Source organism: Pholis gunnellus (genome assembly GCF_910591455.1).
Source record: "Pholis gunnellus genome assembly, chromosome: 1".
Classification (NCBI taxonomy): Eukaryota; Metazoa; Chordata; class Actinopteri; order Perciformes; family Pholidae; genus Pholis; species Pholis gunnellus.
In genome coordinates this window covers 18,549,189-18,571,402 of record NC_136528.1, presented here as the reverse complement: position 1 = coordinate 18,571,402, position 22,214 = coordinate 18,549,189, and positions in this window count along the sequence as shown.

The window sequence follows — 22,214 nt, the reverse complement described above, 5'->3', positions numbered from 1 at the left end:
TTATGTATTTGATATTATTTCCTTGGAGTCTCTTTAATAATGTGCATGCATTTCTTTAAACCTTCTTTATGGCGGGGTATTAAAAGCACAGAGCTGTGTTCTAATCCAGCTGGGGTATTGCCCCAGACGCCAAGTGTCTTTATAGAGCAGTGACATTAGCTTGTTTATTGGTTGCAGGGGCGTAAAGATGCTATTGTTTTAATTGCTTGTACATGCTCATGGGATCCATGGAGATTACGGAGACTGCAGATGCCAGCATATTGGAAATGAGATAACAAAATGAAACTAAAGAAAGCCAAAATATACATTAGCTATATTTGATTTGCTTTGCACTCACTTGACAAAATTGCTTACAGTGATTGTATATCCTTAATGCGTTCAAGAGAGCCAGTGGTAGTCAAGGCGAGCGCAATACTTATACAACACATAACACACCTGGAGGGAAAAGTAGCATAATTGCATTGTTTGTCAATATCGTAGTGGTCATGTTGACAGCAACTTGGTCATATTTTCCTGATCCTCCAACAAGCTTGATAGATGGGGAGCTGAAATAAAAGGCAGCAGAAAAGCAGCTCTGACCTTGCTAACACAGAAGCAACCATTGATTCAAATTGTCTTATAAGTGGCCTCGGTTTAACTGGTTGAAATGTAAGTGGAATGTTTCCTACCTGCAACAAGCGTGTCATACTTCTCCACAGAAACACACATCCAGCCCACCCAGCCATGTAGACACATGCACTTTTGAACGTGCACACACAAACGCATGCACACATTGCTCAATGATCTTGCACTTGCGTCTCGAGTGGCACTCGCCTACCTATTTACATATGCACATGCTGAACTTTTGACCAAAGCCCACTGGTGTGACATTAGCTAAGAGAGCAGTGGGGAAGGGGGAGAGGGAGCCGGCGGCTTTAACAAGTTCCTGAGAGCTTTGGGCCTCGTCTTGCGTGCCAGCGGGGCAATTTCACAATGTTGCTAAGGGCCTGTTTAGTGCTTTGAGTGGGACTCAGTCCCTGCTCCCTTTCTCATCCAACTGCTTCCCCAGGTCCCCACCATCCCTCTACCTCTGCCTGTCCCGCGTTTCCCCTTGTTCCCCACAAACCGTCTCAGGCAGCTGGCACTGGGGCTGTGAGCTACCTCCCCGCTCTTGAAGGATGTCTCCCTACTTGGTTAATAAGGGTCCTTCCTCACCCGTTCACCATGGGGACGGCCATTTAATGAAGTGCCTAACAAGTGGCTCCACAGACTTGCATTCACTGTCCTCTGGTCGCCCCCCCCCCCCCCTCTCTCTCTCTCTCTCCTGCATGTCCTGCCCCCCTCCATCCTCAGAGGGAGAGTCTCTGTGCACAGGATTTCCCTGGCAAAGCATTGTTAGGCAGGAAGTGGTATGGGTGAAGGAAAGGAACTTTCACTCGTGGAACAGGGAGACATGATGGCGGTGCCACCGTGACAGCCGTGTGGTGCTGTGGTCGCTGGGGCGGAACACAGTGGGCAGAGGTCCCACACACCAGGCCCCCTCAGCTGCCTCCAGAGCAAATGAGCTGCCAGGCCAGACTAATGGAGTCCTAATTGGTGATTAGGAGGGAGGGAAAGGTGAGGGAGTGTCTGCTGGCAGTCCACTGTTAGCAGGAGGAAGCAGCAGGCTGCTGTATTCACTGTGTTAGTGAAACAAAACAGCAATTACTTTTACTTTTTTTATGCAGATGCGTCATTGTTTACTGCACTAGCTGCATCCCATGAACAGATGGAAGAGATGACTATAAACGGTAATAATATAAACGCATTAATAAATAATAACATTTTTGTTGCAACACAAATGCATTATGCTATTTCTACTTAACATATTAGTCCTCCTCAAAGGTATTAATGTTGCTTGTGTGCTATGACTTTAAATGTTTTTTAGTTATCTGGAGCAAATGAGGTTGGAGCCAAACCAAGAACTGTAAAGAGGTATCCATCAATCAGAGCTCATCGTAAGAGACGGAGCTTTGGTGAGCGTCATGTGATTGAATCTGTGGAAAAAATAGGGCACTTAAGCTCTGATCTCTTACCATCAACCTCTTTATAAATATGAAGAAAGAGCCCTTAGGTGTGGATAGTGTTACACACTTACTTTGTATGGCGCAATGAAGAGGAAAGGAGAAGTAACATCCTGACAGAATATCAACTACTGAAACTGGACCCTTTCCCCACTTTCTGAATGACACGATGGTGCTGAGAATTGTAAGAGGCTGCTTTTGTGAATGGAGGAGGCCACAGGCCGATACTGGTTTGGTAGATAGGGTGACGTCTGCTGGGATCCAGAGCCTGGTGGGCTAAGGAGGACAAGGGCTGTGATGACTGCCTGTCTGCTTCCTGCTACTAATCCACCACATTAGCTGAGTGTGTTACCCTATTTATAGCCAGGCCAGGATGTGAATAGACTGTGTAGTTTCACTTTTCATACAGATGGTAATTTTAGTCTTATTTTGCTCCACAACACGCCTTCTCCTTCACTCAGAGTGCTGATGGGATGTGGGATAGAGCACTCAACGTTAGCCCCCCTGTTGTTGTCTGGATAAAGTTATTTTGATTGTTTTTTAATAACAGGATCCACAAACTGAAGCTGTATCTAACTGAAGCTTAAAACTATATTTGAATAAAACTTTGCCACGGTACAAATATGTCTGTGTACACACAGTACACTTAATGAGTAGAAAAAACAGAAACCCATGTAATCTCATGTCAAACCTATCATTTTTATTTTGTTTTCATTTACAGTCTATTATAATCACATTTCAATATAATGCAGTCCTGCAAAAAATACCACACAATGGCTCAAAAACAATATGGTCATCTCAACAAAAACTAAATATATTAATCAAATATTGTGGCTGGTGTGTTGCATTGCCATTTCATTCCGTAGTGTTTCTATTCCACGTGATTTAATTGACCACATTCTTAATATTCCTGTCATATACACACATTGGGGCCACACCCTAAATAGTTTAGGAGTTACAGAAACCTTTTCAGTAACGTTACTGAACACTAAAGTGCCTCCAAATTGAACTCTGAATTGTAAGGAAGCCACTGTGGCAGTTATTCTGGTGATGCGTAGTGGGGTAGCTAATGTCTGTGCTCCTCTTCATTAACTCGCCAGCTATTTATTGTACAGCTTTTATTTTATGCACCCCTTTTCTGTTGACACAGCATCCCTTTTTTTTTTACACCTCTATCTTGGAAGAACCCCTCTTGGCGCATCTGTGGCAGATTAATCAAAAACTTCTGAGGAACTTCAGGGGGGCTTAAATCCTCTAATCGTGTAGGTGTGGGAAAATGTTATGGGTCCCCACCCACAGCCTTGGGTGTCCAGCCAGAACACTCTTATTTTTGTGTTCCACTTAAAAGCAAGATGGAGAAGCACTTTTACACAGATGGGCACACAGGTATGAGAGCTTACAGACAGCATGTCCGTATGTGTGTGCGCACACAAACACGAAAAGCCAGCAATCCCATTTGCTAATATTGACATGGGTCTCCCCGTTCAATCTTGTTACAAGGATTATTGTCTATTGAGATCCCATTTCATTAGGCTAAAACACACACCTCAGGGTGCACACTGGGGCTGCTGGTGGGGCTCCAGCCTATTAGCCTCTTTGCTGGTTGGGAGGGGGAATCTTGTAAGTGTTTTTTTACTGAGAACTACTGTACTTCCAAGTGTGTCCCAGTCAATGCATAACGTAAACCTAAAATGTGGCCATGGCACGAGATGTGTTATACCTTCCGAGGCAACACCACATGGTGAGGAGACTGCAGTTCCTGACCGGTGGGTGGAGTAATGTGGTCCGATATCCTGCTAACTGCTCTATAGAAATGCCTGTTCTTGAATTATATCCAAAATGCATATGAGAAAGCAACCCAGCACCCTCCTCATGGCCCCAGTCCAGATTACGTATTGATTCTTGATATGAAAAGCTCATTACATAAACAGAAACAGCAACACAAAAAAGCCAGTGAACCTTTGCATAAATCCTTTAATTGAATTTCCAGTGCCAGTGGTTGGAGGTTCTCTTTTTAATTGAATCCATTGCTGGTGTTGTGATTTGCATGCACGGGAGTGGGTCCTGTCCCAGATAAAGTGCCATTGATCCTTATTAAAGCTCACCTCTGGCCGCGCTGTGGACTAACAGGGAAAATTAAATGTGTTCATGGTGCATATACTTACTGGCCGCAAGGCAGGTCTGTAAGAAGCAGCACAGAGAAGAGGGGAATGAAAGAGATAATGGGAAAAGAAAATCGTGAAGTTAATTCTCTAAATTAACTTGGCTTTGTCATTTTTATTAAGCCATTTGACACAAGGCATTCTTTGGAGCGATCATTGGCAACTGACCCCTTGTTCAGGTGCAGCAGCTGATCAGATATCATACAAACAATAGTGCCTCGCAAAGAAAACACAGGACCTACAAGTCATGATTGAATTACAAATTCTAATGCATCTCTCTTGATGAGTTTTTGGTTAAAATCTAATCTTAAAATAATTATTAGGGTTGTGAAAAGGCACCTGTTGGCTCAGCAGCACATTGCGAAATGAAGCGAAGTACCTTATCTATCTTGATTTGGCCAGAGATATCATGTGTGATCAATCGGCTGATTGCTGAGAATTGATCAGTGTTTTCTATTGGTTTGGTGGAGGGCATTAGTGACCCTGAGTGTTCCTATTGGATTTCCTGTGGAAGAGAATAAAACAGCTGGCAGGTGGATTGCATCACAACTGATCAATGTATCTTGGATGGGTTGGCCGGTGAAGTATCATTCATTGGTGTTGTGTCTGTTGTGATTCTCCTAAGTGGTAGTTGCTGCTTATTGTTTAATATGTCTTGGTGAGTGTGAAGTGTTTCCCTCCCTGCCTGTAACTGCTTCGTCTCTCCACGTCAGTATCTGCACGGTGAACACATTGAATAGGATCAATGTGAATACTGTATACTGAATCCTGTGTAGTTTTTATTGTAATCAAACCATTTTGTATATGTCCTTAACAATCATATTGAATGGTTTTACTAAGCCCTTCATAAATGCATTGAAACTGTAATGTACTTTTGTGGCCTTTTCAAGCCACAACAGATCATTAAATAGCTACAATAAACCGTCATAGACATCCAATTCAACTCTTATGGGTGACTTTGCAATGAGTAATTTAATACAACCTTAATATGTGTTACTTCATTCCCATGCTTTTGGAATGCAATGTGCACGCCTGTGCGCTTGCTGTTTGGCTATTCACACTGGTTGTATATACCATCATCAAGCATGGCTATACAGTGCCACTAGTGGTCAAAAACTCCTCAGGCCACCTTTAACCTCCAGCCCCTTCCACATCATCTGCAAGCAATGTATCACTTTTCAGCACACTTTCTCAATTAGAATAGGTACTGGATATCTCATCTAACACACACACACACACACACACACACACACACACACACACACACACACACACACACACACACACACACACACACACACACACACACACACACACACACACACACACACACACACACACACACACACACACACACACACACACACACACACACACACACACACACACACACACACACACACACACACACACACACACACACACACACACACACACACACACACACACACACAGTACATGAACCTGTCCCTCATTAAAAAGACATGATAGAATACTGATTCGAAACAGTTTGGATGTCTTTGTTTATCCTTTCTATCTCGGGATTTTTAGATTTTTGTAACTTCAAGATCCAAGTTAGTCTTCCTCTCTGAAGCTCACACACACACACACACACACACCGGCATAGTTCTTTGAGCCAAGTGCTAATCCCCATGCACAGTATTGTCAACGCAGATGAAATGTTTAACTGTATTGACTTAAATGTTGTCCTCTTCTTTGGGCATCTGCTTCTGTTATGGGTATAGGTTGCGTGTGTGTTCACCATACATTTTGACTGAGAGCTTGTTTGATGGATAGAGCGTGATGGGTCCATTCCCTCTTCCTCTGGCAGTAGTACTATTACCGTGGAACACAAATAGATTTTTATAATACCCTTTGTAATTGCACTCAAGCATGTATGGCAGACCGACTTTTATGGTGCCATATACACAGCATGCTCACCTGCAAATGGCTCCGTGCTGTGGCCTTTGAGCTGCTGAACATTCAGGTAATAAAGTCAAACAACGAAGAGACATACAGTAGATGTTGTACAAGCATTATTGTAAGCTAATAGAACACTTCACTTACAACTAAGTGGGCCTAATAAGGGTTTATTGTTATTTGAGAGTTGAATTAGCCACTGCACTTACTGTAGACAAAGGATTTTCTAAAAGATTCAAAATAGTGAGGCTGCACAGGCAACACTGATAAAGCATATATATGTTAAGCACCACTTTCTACTTAATTGTTTCTATCATGACAATATATTCTTTTAAATGTTGATTTGGTAATTTACCATCGTTGTCAGTATTGTGTAATACCTGATGGAACTATAAAATGTCTGTGAAACGGCACTAACCATAAAAGGCCTGTCTAGTTCTGACATACTTGTTTTTCTTAGATCAACTACAACTCAAAATAGACAAAGTATTTCTACATTCTGGTTATAAAAGAGGAGCACAGCTGTTAGTGATGAACATTAACGAAGGCTTCCGTTGCAGCCGTTATTAGTGTTACTGATTACACCTGTGCTTTTCTTCTATGGCATCAAAATGTCTGTCCTGAAAAATGTAATACGTTATATGCTAATATGTATGGGAAGAGGATGAAACTTGTCAGACATTTACTTCATGTTGATATTTTGTTGTTGGCGCTTCCTGTATGTCAATATTCTTATATTCTCTCTGCAAGTTTTCTCGCTTGCTTTTGTCTTTTTTTTTGTGTTCTCCATGATGCGTGCATGACTTAATATCTAATGGCCCAATTCCAAGGATGGAGGACCTTGCCAACCACAAAGTATCAAATACACATCAAATGGGGGCAGGACTGTAAACTGGGAAGCCGCAAAGAGAAATGCATCACAACTAAAATAGACACATCAACATCACTTTGGTCTATACTGATGACTGAAACAGCCAGGGAAACGGACACCCATGCCAAGTAAATAGCATTATATGAAATGTAAATGAACCAATGTGTGGTGTATACGTAAATAATAATGAGTGTGCGATATGAAACAAATGCTACTTATTGGCATCGCTGTTTTGGTGTAGTAGGTTGTGATGGGAGTTCAGTATGTACCAGTAATGTTAATGTGTTTCACTAAAGTACTAGGTGACGTGTAGCGTCAGGCCCTGATGATCCGGCGTAGTGCATGTCACTTTGAAAAGACTTCCCTTCTCATCTGTCAATCATTCTCATTGTCTCCCAATGCCGGCCCGCCTTTTCAATAAACCTTTTATTGAACAATATGTGAAGAGCTGAACTGAAGCAGAACTACCAATTGCTACCATTGATTCAAATGTGTCAAGTTTGATTATAATATGAAGTGGAATTATGCGCTGTATCAATTTTTGATTCTTGTCTTAAACATCAATGATTTGTTAATATCAGTGATTACTCTGTGTGTGTGTGTGTGTGTGTGTGTGTGTGTGTGTGTGTGTAAGCTCTTTTGGTCATTCCATGTTGTCATATTGACCTTTTGGATTTTGTTTTGGTGCCTTTCAAGCTTTAATATTTTAATATATTTTTAATTATATTTCCATGAAAGTGAGGCTGATTCTTGTGCTACACTGATAATTGGACACAATGAGTGCCCCTGTGATATTATTATTTTTTCGCCCATGTGATTTGATTGTAAATAAGGAAATCTATCTCTATATCTGGGGGCAGTGCAAACTTGTATTTTAGGACGGTTGTTGGTGACAGAAATCCACCTCTGGGACACATTCATCTTTCCACTATAGCCCCACCTGGCACACACAGTGGCAGCAAGTGAACATGAGGCTGGCTGATAACATAAGAGAAATAAGGCATCCCTAATGGAGGCAAATAGTGGAAACACGTTCCACCAGAAGTGATTACTACTAATTAAGCTGTTTTCACAGCTGGCTGCCTCGCTTTAATATGCATGCTTGCATCATATAAAGCGCTGAGAGAAAACGCATGAAAATGCTTAGAGATCCTGTTGAGTCACAGAACAATGATTAAATGGAATAATATTACTCACAGCAGACAAACACCAGAATTATCAAAATGATGTTAATTATTTCCTTAAGCAGAGAACAAAGAGAGAGGTAGACGACACTTGTATAAACTGCAGCTAAGAGAGAGACATAAAAGTAGACATGACAGGACCCATAAGAGTGAATGTGTGGTCTCCCCTTCCTGTGTCTGTGGCCAGTGTTGAGTGACCCGTCTGTAGCACTGAGGCCTTTCTAACAGATGACTGATTGTGCTCCTCTACTTTGTGTGGCCCCGCACCGCTCAGCAGCACTTCAAAGAACAGCCAGGCTTCCGGGGAGCGACTGTTGTTCGCTGGGGCTCCAACGCGGTGCACACTGATGTTTTTCTTTCTTACAAAAGCAGTTAGCAGCCCATAATCCTACACTCTGAGTGGAGAAAATACACACAATCCCTCACGCTGGGAATGTCATGTAGCTCTTCCTGCATGGCCTGGTGGGGCAATAGAGAGGACTAAAGTGTGTATGGTGGCGGCTCACAGATTGATCAATGAGATTTAAGCTTCAAGAATCAGAGGACTGTGACATCAACAACTGTCTGCATATCTTTTACTGCAGAAGATAAAAGTTAGTTGTTTTCAGTATATACAGCCATTTGTTTTTTCTTGGATCACATTTGATTTTATTTCATGTGAAATGATTGATGTGCCACAATATCTGCACAGTTGGGATCATATTAGCTTTCCATCAAGCACTCTTTTTTGTTTTCTTGCAGAGGGAATAATGCAGATAAAACAGTTCTGGACAGGGTTAACTTTTCATTCTCCTTATGATCCAACAGCGTTTTGATTTTAAAGTGCTTTGTTTAATCAGAAAAGGAGAATCGTGTAGAACGCCTTTTTTTTCCCACCTGGCCGTGATGTGTCTGTCATGGCTCTTAACGTGTCTTTTGAGGCTGTTTTCATGCCTCTCTATGTGCATATTGTGAGGTTTGATTAATCACATTTGAGGATGTGAGATTCAGAATGAAAGAGAGCCTGTCAGCCCCTTACAGCTTGTGTGTTTTTTTTTTGTTTTGCCCTTTCTCATAGTGGATTGTTTTGTTCACGACTGCCAAACCAGGCGTGAGGTCTTTTAAGTACTCCTGTGCCAGTTAAAACCACAGCAGGGATAGAAGTTGTCCCCTCTTCTGGAATTACAACTTTCTTTTCCACCCGTTTTAATAAGACTCTTATTTTCCTGTCCGTCCTGTGGTTAGGAGATCAAAGACACTTTAGATTTGGATGCCTTTGAATCATGAAAGAGCTTTAATTGAAATAAAAAGGGGGATGGGACTCAGGCTAATAGCTCGGCTCAGGTATGTATCATAACGTCTTTTGGCTGCAATGCATGGCTTCTCTTTCAAGGCTTTCACACTGGCAATGAAAGATACCTCCTATAATTTTCCTCACGGTATTTGAAAATGAAGTGTAACAAAATTATTCATGAACATTGTCAACAGAGCTGGCTTCCTTTCTCTTATGAGCAAATCATTCTCCGGGAGATTTGTTAAACTTTGCCAAAACCATTTGTAAAAGCAGCAGCTGCAAATCTTTGCTATAATCCCATTTAACATTGTGCAGCTATTACCATTTCTCTCTATCTATTATTGCTTTGCCTTGTTGCCCCCACCCCTGCCCCATGTCTGCAAGTGTTTTATGGTCTGCTGGGAGGTGGGAGAGAGGTTGTTTGCCAGGATGGTGTAAGCATACAAAAAGATATCCATTTTTCATCCACACAAGCAGTGAAACATTTGCAAAAGGGAACAGAATGAAGTGGAAATCTACTGTATAATTATGTAATAGACTGTTACCAATATGTATTATATGTTGCTTATCCTGTTATAGTATTTGTAAATGAAGAAATACAGTAGTTCAACCAAAACTGGAAGCTTTAACAAAGAGGGGCGGTGGACAGATGATGGTGTTCATGAATGAACAACAATTTCCATGAATGCTGCTGAATGAATTCATAATTCTAATGCACCATTAGAGATTTTTACCCTCAGTAAACAAATTGACTATTCATGATGTACAGTTTATACAATTTATGATATCTATAAATAAAGCTTCAAGTTTATGTGGAACACACTTTTTTTTTCTTCTTTTTTTTGCAAAAGTTACCCATCTCTGTATCTGTACCCCCCCTTGAAAATATTCTACACGTGTTCTAGGGTGCGTAGCATCCAGCTGTAGGTGTGGTTGGAGAGGCCCAGGGTGACTCTGACTGCTGCGCATTGCATCCTTCCAGTGCGACTGTCAACCGGGGCAGACTGTCTTCAGGGACTGTCTCGAAGTTTCCCCTCCTATATTTATCTTTATCCAGTGTTATGTCCGCCATTTTTGTGGTTTCCCCTTAGATGCATTCTTGGGCATGCGTGGGGGCCGCACACCCAGTGCCCAAAGGCTGGTGTCCATTAACATTCCACCGCTGAATAAGAAGAAAACACAGGCAGAAGGTCAGTGGCTCTGCAGACACCCCCACACACAGTGAGGCATAAGTGATGATTGAGAGGAGTTACTGTATGAGCCAATACATTGTTTTGTATTGGCTTTAAGGAAAATCCTACCTAATCCTATACCTTTTTTAAACAACATTTAAGAACGTTTTTGGCCACCCACCACTGAAAGCAACATTATGCAAATCACTCCCGATTCAAAGCTCCTTCACCTGTCTCGAGTCCAGTTGAGTATTTCTAAGTGGCATGTGTGTGATCCGCCATGATGCTACCACAGACGTACAGTGTAGGACATTTTCTTCACCCTGAACCAGCAGTCGAGAAGTGTAGCTGTCATATTAAACCTCTGTGCTCACTCACTTAGCTCGCCACACTCTCCGGGGCGCCCCTGTTTGTCTGCACCACTGTTCCGGTTCAGTAGAGAGAGCAACAGGGAGACGAGAAGCTCAATGTGCATTCCTGTCAAGAACTCCTTCCCTAGTCCTGTAAATCATCCTCACACGCACACACGCACAGACATGCACACAAACGCACACACACAGACGTGCACACAAACGCACACACACAGGGCGCTTACCTGCAGACTCACAGACAGCTTCTCGTCGCAGACTTCTAATGCTCGATGCATGCTGGCTACACTTGCACTTACCTACTGTGGTTTCATTCATTATTCTACTAATTAATACTTTTGAAAGTCCTAATAAGACCCTCTGATTATGGCAGCAATGACTGTCAAAGTTGAATAACGTTTGCGGATTAATAATAAAGCATTCCGTGGTAGTTAGTAGGTTAATAAGGACAGTCTTTGAGGTTCGAAGTGATTGCACTTCAATGTGATATTTCTGCTGAGTGTGCTTGAACACAAATCAGTGTGCTTTCAGTGCGATGGCCTTTGTTGGGAGAACAGGTGCAGTGTCACACCAATAGAGGGCATTGTTGTTTAACTGCAGGCACAGCGAGCTTATCCTTTGTTTATGTAGGTGTCCATGGGTGCTGCTGTTTGTCTTTCAGTCTGCCCTCTTCTCTCCATTTAGTCTGACTGAATTTGATGCTTTTGTTTGAATACTAATTTGAGCATCAATGTATCAATGTCGTCTTTTTTCACATTCTGTCAGCAAATGCAATGGCTAAACGCACTCAATCTTTTGTTTTTCTCGACCAATTGAGATTACTTCATATTAAGTTTTATATGAGATGCAAATTAGAATGATTCATTTTATCAAGCTGCAGCCAATCTTCCTCTAAAGGGAATTTGTGTTTTCTTTCACAGGAAGATAATTTGCTAAAATATGTAAATAAAATCAACTTCCTTCTTTTTGGCACGGATTCATTGTAGACGTACAGTTTTAGAAATGCAGTGAGTTTTATTGCAATTTAACAGAAAAACTGTAAGGGGAAATATAACGGGCTCTGAGGATGTCGGGCTGAAGCTTTGATAAGTTCTGACAAGTTCTTCGCTTTAATTTGTGTCAGGTGAGGGAACGCAGAACCGATTAGAGAGGTGATTTCAGGTCAGCTGCAGCCCTCTCAGTCTGGCATGAAGTCAATCCTGAGACTTCTGAAGACACTGTGGGACAGGTCATTTGTAAGGTACTCTCAGTGTAGTCTTTATAAATAAATGGTGTGTGTCTCTTAATGTGCACACACCTGAGCCACATAAAAACTGCTTCCAGAACTGATAACCGTATAGTATAGCTAACTTTATCATCTGTCTTTGAGGCAGAGAGTTTGAAATCACACTTAAATGCATGCAGACATATACACGCATGTGTAACAGAAAAAGCCAACCGAGCTGACAATTAACCTTGCAAGCAGAAAGGCCTCATCATATCAAAATGTATAAATTAGTCAAGCAGACCCATCACATTTATTGTACTGCTGTTTATTTTCAGAAATTTCATTCTTTATTTTTACATTTTATTTTCACTGACCATTTTTTTCATAATTATTTTATATGACTCTTCTGTTTGCCCTTTCAAAAGGACATTCTGTCTTCACTATATTATTGCTGTTTGGATACATAATCATTCATATCGCTTAATATATATTGATCATTTTAGGATTATATGGGAAGTTGTGAAAAGGGCACCGATTATGATCAAATTGGAATGCTGAGGGATTGTAACATTGAAAGTTTTTTTTATTCAAATTTCTATTCAAATGTCATATTTGCTGACACATGCATATTTGCTGAACCAAAAGCATGTTTGTTACAAATGTCTGCTTTAACTTGCGTGCAACATCTGAAAAGCTGAGATAGTGAAACCCAACTCTTTGGTCAAAAGGACAAAACTCATTCAGCCTCATTTTAACACAATGGATGAGCATTCAATCAAATAGATGCCAATTTATTGATTCAGGGGAATGCACAAAAGAAAGGATTTAAATCTTGGCTGATAGCCATTAACAGCGAATCTGAAGATAGACAGGCGATTGGTCATAGATCACAAATGGCAGGAAATCCATCTCTCCTTGCTCATTCGTCCTTTTTATTTGTCCATGCTCCCACTCTGAGATTTTTCAAACCATTATCATACAGTCCAGACATATACTCCAACTCATACCCTCCTTCACTCACGTTTCTTTCTCTAAACTGCGTGACGAAATCCCTCTTCCTGCTCTTTACCATGCAGGCTGCTACAGTGCTTTGCAAAAGAGCTTTCAGTGAAGTCTGTGTGCAGGACGAAGTGGCACTACATTGGGTTGTGCTGTCTTTGGTGCAAAGATGTAGATTGGGGTAGATGGGTAATTAATATGAACCTGTCATGACAGACATGAATAGTTGAGTCTAAATTGATTTCAGATTCTTAATAAAATCTGTCTGCTTCCAAGCGGTCCACCCAGAGTGTTAATAATTATGACAAGCCGGGGATCAAAGGGGGAATCGGAGTTACAAATACAAGCCATCTTTCAAAAAGCCCTGACTCTGCTTTAGACCACATTCATCACTGTTAAATATCAAATAGATATCTGACTAAATAAATGAAACAAATGAATGGGGATCAACACACTTGTGATCATGAAATGCATGTTAGGTCATATGTTTTATTATCTTTAGATTTTATACTGCATGAGAAACATACCTCCTTTTTTCCTTGTAATGAAATTAGAGGATAAAGTCAGTAACTGTAACGTAGACACACCTTTATGTGACTTGCATGTATACAGCACAGAGGTCGTTCATTCTTTAGGCCCACGTTTTTTATTCTACCCCTTAGTTCAGCAAGCAATTGATATGTGATCTGGGAGAGGGCAGCTTATTGATTATTGTGGGGACTTAAGCGGTAGTATGGTGGTGTGTGGACAGATTGTTCAGGGTCCTGTACACTTAAGCCCCTGTCTTACTCATATGGAGCCACATAAGGTTTCCACTTTTGACATGTTTATAGCAAGTGCTCTTTGGAAAACATCAGACATGCACATAGGCAAGACACGATAAATAGACTATTATGTTACACCGCAAACAATTAGCCTGGACACTCTTTTAAATGCATATATTTAGACTGGACGCTGTTGACACCATAGCCCCCTTTTTTCCCCTGAATGGGTGGGCAGAGAAATCAGTCTCCTTCTTTTTATTTCATCAGCTTTCATCTCTAAATTAGACTGAACATTTTTGTGCAGTAATTTGATGTGTGTTTCTTTATATAACATCTTCAAAGTATATTGACATATTAAATAAACAGAGCTCACCATAAAAAAAAAAAGAAAGTCCTACCAAATTGGTGTGAGGATGTCCAGAGGGGTTGGAATGTGAGCTTGGCTGCGGTCTGTGTTCTCAGGTGATGGATAGCGAAGGGGAGTCGGTGGTGGGGTGTGCAGGCTTTGACCTTGGCCATGGAACAGTAAGCGCTAGCTCAGATATCTCACATGATACCCATACATAGCGGTTCATTACGGAAGAGCCCCCTTATGCAAAGTGCAGAGCTCAACACTGGCTGGCTGACAGGGGCTAGCCTAGCACTGCTGACCGAACAATAAGACAACAGGGCCGGCCCCACCTCCCAAAAACAAGCCAGCAGCAGCTGCTGCTTTACAAGTTAAGATGATCAGGACTCCATACAAAATGAGAACCGGACCCCAAAACTCACAGACAACCATAAAGGTTCATACTTATTCTGACAAATTGTAACCAAGTTTAAAGGAGAAGTTACGTACCAAACTATTTCTTGACTGAAACCATTAACATCGGCACAAACAATCGTCATTTCTTTTACTCTTTGTACGAATGAAACCATGTAGGTACAACATGTTAACTAGTGTGCTTTAGGGTTGCCGGTAGGCATATGTTTGCCTTTGTTACAGAGCCAGGTTGTTTGGTTCCCCCTACTGCCAGTCTTTGTGCTAAGCTAAGTTAGTGGACTGCTGGTAGTAGCTTCGTATTTACCGTAGAGAAAGAGTGATATCAATCTCCCCATCGAACTCTTGAAGAAAGCAAATAGTATTTCACAAAATGTCAAAGTGTTCCTTTAAGTGAACTCTGATCCAAGCAGCAGTGCTGCACACTGTATCTACATATGCTTACAATCGATTCATTTTCAGTGTGTTTAAATCTTTCCACTTCGACTATAAAAAGAAAATGGCATTCTCCAGTGTGCAAGTGGTAGCTCTGGTAATTGTATGTCACGAATACTGTGTTATTGACAGTTTTGATTGACTCTCTCTCTCTCTTTAATAACGGCCCTGCTGTAAACCTTTTTATCATCAGACTTTACAGCACTGGACAGTGACCGCACAGCTTTAAAGCATTGGGCTTTTAAAAAAAAATCCTGTAGCGATCACTTTTCATATTTAAACCAACATGTCCCATCACCATTCAGTTTAACAATATTCATACAGTTATATGAATATGAGTGTGAAGGTAGATTTCTTTTTTATAAGATAATGTTAACATGATCCCTCTCCTGTAGTTACAGTTGTAATATTGTTTGATACTGTTACACTGCATTTCTGTGCACTGTCCAGTACAGTATTTAACGTCTGTAAGTAAATTGTACGGAGGTCACATTGACATTGAGGCAGTGACGTGTGTACAGCTGAGAATTGGTGTGATCCATATACTGTACATCAAAGGAGAAAAACTGTCAATGCTGTAAAGTGCGGTGTGGAGTTTACACACTTTTGCATCACTGAGACTGAACAATCTTCTCACCAAACATGCAGTGTAACATAACGTCTAAGTGTAACCCCTCCAAAACTCAGCAGTTTGCACTCAAATTTGGTACAAGATACACAGCTTAGAGGATGTACTGTATGTAAACACTTATCTGTACATAGAGAAAGATGGCTGTTTTAAAGACACAGTGAGATCTCAGCATTCCTAAAATGAAGCAGACTTAATTTAAGTCTTTACATTTCATAACCTGGGAGAGTAGGCTCACCATAAGTACAATACTTGTGGTCACCTGTAGTTATGCAGCTCTAATGACTTTCAAATGAATGCCATGTGCACTCTCAACTCTCACAGTAACATGGTGTGAATTACCCCAAAACTAAAAAAGAAACAAAATAATTTGCCAGTAGGACAAATCTCTGCTCCACTGTCGCCAACAAGACAAAGTTCTAATTAAGTTGAGGGAAAGTTGTATGCTAAATATTCACAGTGATGAAATTTCAAAATGGCCGCTGGGCATACTGCAGGAACAGATGGTGTGTTAATTTCAATGTTTAGGTCTCAGATGAGCAGACATTAGCCTGTGTCAACAGAGAGTAGTACTGTCTTCAGTCTTCGTGTGTTAATGAGTGAATACATAAGTGTGTACATAATGTGTGTGTTTGAGAGAGAGAAAGACGTCGGACTCCTGTGAATCCATTGTGGGAGCAAGGCCCATATTGTGTTTGTGTTTGTGTCCAGTAGCCTGGTGGACAGGCCTCTCTGCTCCAGGCTAACCTCCTATCAGAGCCATTGGCATATCTTGAGTTGGATGACATAATCAATAATCAGAACTGTTAATCAATCGTATTCTAAATAAGCATTGATTTGGCCCACAAGGTTAGCCAGCTTTATCGGTTTACATTAAGTAAAGCAACACAATAGACAAAGGCCCGTGACTTGGACAGACAAGTTTAACCCCTAACCATCCGTCTCTCAGTTACACAAAGTACATGAGTGGGGAAAAGAGTGTGTATTCTCTCTCTTTCAGTTCCCCCTGCTCAGTCAGGCAGCTCCGCATTGCCTTTGTTACACTTCTGTCTATATTATTCTTAGAGAAGTTAATGTTGGTCTTTGTCCACTGGTATCTCTTCAACATTATTGTCACGCGCAGCCTCATTTGAATACAATGAAGCTCCAGTTTGCATCTCATTATCGACATGGCCAGGTAGACAGAGGTCACTGATTTGTGTCACCTTTCACAAAACGGCCATCTCTCTCGGGAGCCTGTTGGATGAAGAGGGAGGAGTGTGGCACCACACTGCGAGTGTGTAACCCATGGGGGCTCCACATCTCCCTAATTACCAGCTAGTGGAACAGCTGTCTGCAGGTTAGTCGAAGATGACCCATGAGAATATACAGTTTTGCATTCTCAATAAAATCTTGTTGTTCTTGAAAGACTATATATTCTAAGCAGACAGTGTCAAACTGTTGAGAGTGTTTCTCAGTGGTAACATGAAGCAGCCCGTCTCATACGTGTGGGCCTTAACTTCACAGTTTTCAGCAAGCTAACACGTCCCATATTCGCCGAAAAAAACAGGACGACCCCCAATGTGCTTGACTCGCCTACTAACAGAAAGACTTGTAGGCAAGCATGGAGAATTAGCCGAAATAACCCTTTTAGTCTCCACTCACCGCAACAAAGCTGAGTTACATGATTACCGTGTCGCCAACATGGATACTCCATCATCATTTTTCCCCACTGGCAGTGGCTCAGTGCCAGAGATGGGCTTAGATTTGGCCCATGAGAGAAACCCTTTCCACTGCTCATACAGACCACCTGGCATCATACGTTCTGTCTTTAGGAGGGGGGAGAAAAGTGCTTGTTAAAATGTCTCTTACACTCACTCACACAGTCGTGCACAGACTCACACAAACCCAGTTGAAATATTTGGCACTGTCAATAAGCTAAGAGCAATAGCAAGCAAAATTGTCTATTTGTATGCTTTGTTATCTATTATTTATATTCGGAAGTTTCTCACAAGGCTATCCTGAACTCTTGGTGGCGAGAGGCAATGGTGCTTCTTTGATCTCTCTGAAGCGCTCTATCGGCGCAGTCTCTTCGTCGGTTCCTCGCACACCTCGTGTCTTCCCTCCACCTCTTTCCCTGCCCATCTATCCCTCTCCCTCGTTCTCTTTGTCCCTTGTGAAAGCCCCTGTCACCTCTGGCCCTCCTCCTCTCCTCCCCCTCTGTGAGGCTATTACAGGCAGCACTCCTCCCTCTCTGCCTTCCCCATGTATTACCATTAGAAGACATGCATCTTGGGAGCTGCTGCACACTCCTCTGTGTTTTGATTAATATTTTAGCAGCCTCAGGGAGGAAATGGGTCTTCCTCAGAGCTAATCTGTTATGGGGTGGATGCTTGGAGCAGAGGAAAGAGAAGATGATAGAAGAGGAAGGTCAAGCTCGACTGTTTTTATTTTCCATGTCAGAAGCTGTGAAGACATCCAATACAAACCAAATGCCTCGCAATTATGAATAATGCACCAGTACAGAGTTTAGGGGAGATGTTCAAGCGAGCTGAGCTTTAAGTAGATTAAGGTTCTGAATTATAAAGGTGTCTTTTAAGGAAACATGACAATCAGAACAAGCATTTTTGGCACCGCATTAATAGAAATTAGGAACGACCAGTGTATTTCTCTTCAGTCCACCCCTATTATCCTCAGTTTAACAGATTTATGCAATGTCATGCTGAATATTAAGCAAAATATAAATTGAACAATTATCTTCCACCCTTTATGGGAGACATATTGATAGAGAGAACTTAATTTTGTGGCACTGCTGTCTCTTGTCCACCTGCTGAACACCACTCTGTTACTACCCTCTTGTGTCACATAGCACAACTGCCAGACATGGACACAGTTGTCATCTGGCCAACTGGTGGAGAGAATTTTTTTTTTTTTTCTTTTTCTCAGCCACTGAAATTCTTTGTAAATGATGGTTGACTTCAAATTGAATGTGTGTTCTACGTATGTTGTTTTTATCAGCGCCAATGCTGCATTGGCCTGAAATGTTGGCCATTGCCAACCCAGCCGTTTAAATTCAGGCCGTAGCTTTCAAAAATGTGCATCCTGAAATCATAACAAAGTAACCTGATTCCAGATCGTGAATCTTAGTCCACATCTTGGGGCATCCTCTTTCTACATACAAAGCTAATTACCAAGCTGCCACTATGAATAGTTACAACCGAAAAATAGCCAGAAAATGGTGATTAGCATGAATTAATGGAGTTGTATAGGTTACTGTGTTAACTTACTGAAAAATGCCACCTCTTTAAACAGCATATTTCTTCTATTGTCTCTAACAATGTTATTTAATTTTATTCTGAATCTAAAATCAAAACGTTGTCTTTCTTTTTCTGTTTTTTTAACTTTTTTGTTTGTTCTCACTGGATATCACACCTCTAGTTAACAGTATACATGCCAAATTCTTGCCGATATAAAGGAAGCGATGCCTGGAGCCATGTGACTATTATCTAGCAGTACGGTGCCTATTCAACAGGCACAACATTAAAATGTTTTTGGGGACTGCACCAATCTAAACTATAGTTGCAATAAACAATACAGTACAGTAATACAAATAAATGTGACGATTTTACTTGATTGTTTCTTTTTTTTTTTTTTTTACAATTTTCTTCAAAGCTATTTAAATTGTGGTTGTGGTACTGGTGGTAATAGCTGAGTGTTGGTGTATCGCCTTCTATGTCTGTGTGTTGCTTTTCTCGGCTTTCTCTCTCATTGATTCCCACTCTCTTTTATTTATGTTTGTTTACTGTGCTGCTTGACTCAAGAACTGCCTATTGCTTTTATTGTCGAATGCAATGAAGGGTGCTTTTATCACCATTTGCCTGCAGGTCAAAGGTGAGAATGGAGACAAATGGGCCAACTGTACAATGATGAACAGGGTGTTCTGATCCTGGAAACATACATGGATCCCAACTGTCCATTCTTTTGTCAATCCTGAGGATTTTTATGTAGGGCTTACATTTAAAACTTCAAATAGATTATAGCATCAAACGTATGTGAATTAATAAATAATAGCACTGAAAAACTCTTTATATAGAGTGAGACCCTATATTGTCTTTGTAAGGAACATATATAAATACAAATGAAATCGTTTGGCTCCCATCATCAGATGGAGTATGAGCAGATTATTAGCCGTAGACTTTGGGTCATAGGCGTCTTCTTTCTCTTCCTCGTCGTCTCTATTGGTATTTTTCTCAGATAGCATACAGTAACCTTGACTTTGAATCCTCTTACACCTTGACGCAACGCGCCACTTTGCACATTAGTTCTGTTGACCAATATATGAATTATTCTGGCTGTATTGTTTGTGAATTTTTCCCCATGGCGTTACCATGTTGATTAAGTGCAGTATGGAGGTCGAGTGTTGGCAATTACTCACCATGTGTTCGGAGCAGCGGGCCATGTACAGTGAGTGAAGCTGGCACATTAGGAACATACAAATGAAGGCTAGTCTTGTGGACTTATTTTAAGCTCTGCCAGTCCATTTATCGGTGTGTCCTTGGGGCGGGGGGTATTTTGTATGCCTCCGATAGGTGTTGGCTTGCTAATGAAGGTGGTATTTAATTTGGTTTAATGCTGCAGGGATCAAGCCTTTGATATCTGTATGGATGGGATAGCATTACAATGGCGGGAACCATTGGCTTACAGAGGCAAAGTCTTTTATTCTTTATTTATAGAGGGCATTAGGTGCAGAAGGACAGGGTAGCTAGCGGGGAGCTAATGTGAGCATAAGGAGGATACACCTGCCCCTAGGTGTTTTTCTTAGCAGGTATAATAGCAATATATTTCCACACATGACATTCACTAATGTTTGTTAAGGGAATATCTGCAAGAGCAAGTCAGGCTTTAGCTTCGAACCCTGTGGCAACCCACTGCACAGTAAGACATTGGGGCTATTAATGGGATGACATGCTGTAAGTAAGTTACTTACAGCATGTCATCCCATTAATAGCAGGAAACCAACTCAATGAATTTTTAGCTCTTCAGAGTATTTGACTTTTTTACTTCCAATTCCAGTGCAGTTCCTGTTGACCTTATTGTGTGTGTGTGTGTGTGTGTGTGTGTGTGTGTGTGTGTGTGTGTGTGTGTGTGTGTGTATATATATTATATATATATATATATATATATATAATATATATTAAGGGTGTAACGGTTCTCACAATTCTCAGTTCAGTTCAATACGATACAGTGGTGCCACGGTTCGGTACGTTTTCAATACAGCAAAAAATTTGAAATGCCAAATCCTCGCTGGTGAGACTCTCAAGGGGGCACAAATGGGCTTGTGAAGGAGTAGTGTCACAGGGCTCAATAGCATTAAGCAAGTTCGTACAGCCTGGTTTTCCACTCCAGAGTAGGGTCTCATATCCGCGGCTATAAATATAGCAATCGCCTTGGCGATTGCTTTAGCCCTGTTTGAATCGGTAGGGAGTAGCTACCTAAACGCTGCGGGGAGAGTTAGTAGCGTGTGTTGCTGTTGGTTTTCCTGCTAAGCTAGTTTAGCGTAGCGCGCCTCCCGAACACGCGTGCCTCACCAGATTACAATGTTGTTCTCCCGTAGTGGGCGTGTCAGACAGCACGTTGTCTGTTACGTTGGGTGGGTTGCCATGTTGAGCGCAGTGGCTCCACCGAAAGAACATTATATTTCCCACAACTTAAGCTTCCGCATTTTCCAAATGTACTAGTATTATTCAAACGTATTGTTCGGTTCGTAATGCGTACCGAACCGTAAGCCTTCAATACGAATATGTGTATTGTTGCACCCCTAACATATATATATATATATATATATATATATATATATATATATATATATATATATATATATATATATATATATATATATATATATATATATATATACATATATATATACATACATACATACATACATACATACATACATACATACATACATACATACATACATACATACATACATACATACATACATACATACATACATACATACATACATACATACAGTGTGTGTGTGTATATATATATATATATATATATTTTTATATTTGTTTATATATTATGTGTGTATATGTGACGATTCACAATCATTGCGACACATTTGTGAATCGGTGAACAAAACCTCCACTCTTTCTGTCTGACTGTGTAGTGTGGAGAGGTTTCTTCATTAAAACTGACAGAGAAGCCAGAGGCAGAGGAAGTGTTATAGCTCTGCAGACCTGTCACCACTTTTTCCACAAACTATAATTTAATGCTGTACAATAATTGAAATAATTCTTTCATTTACTGACGAGGCTGCCAAATGTTGAACCAGAAAACTGCCGACAGCAAAGATAATGTGTTCCCTCATGGCGTTTTCTTTTTAAATTCATTTTCTATTCTAATGTATTAAATGCATAAATTCTCTCACTAATGGTT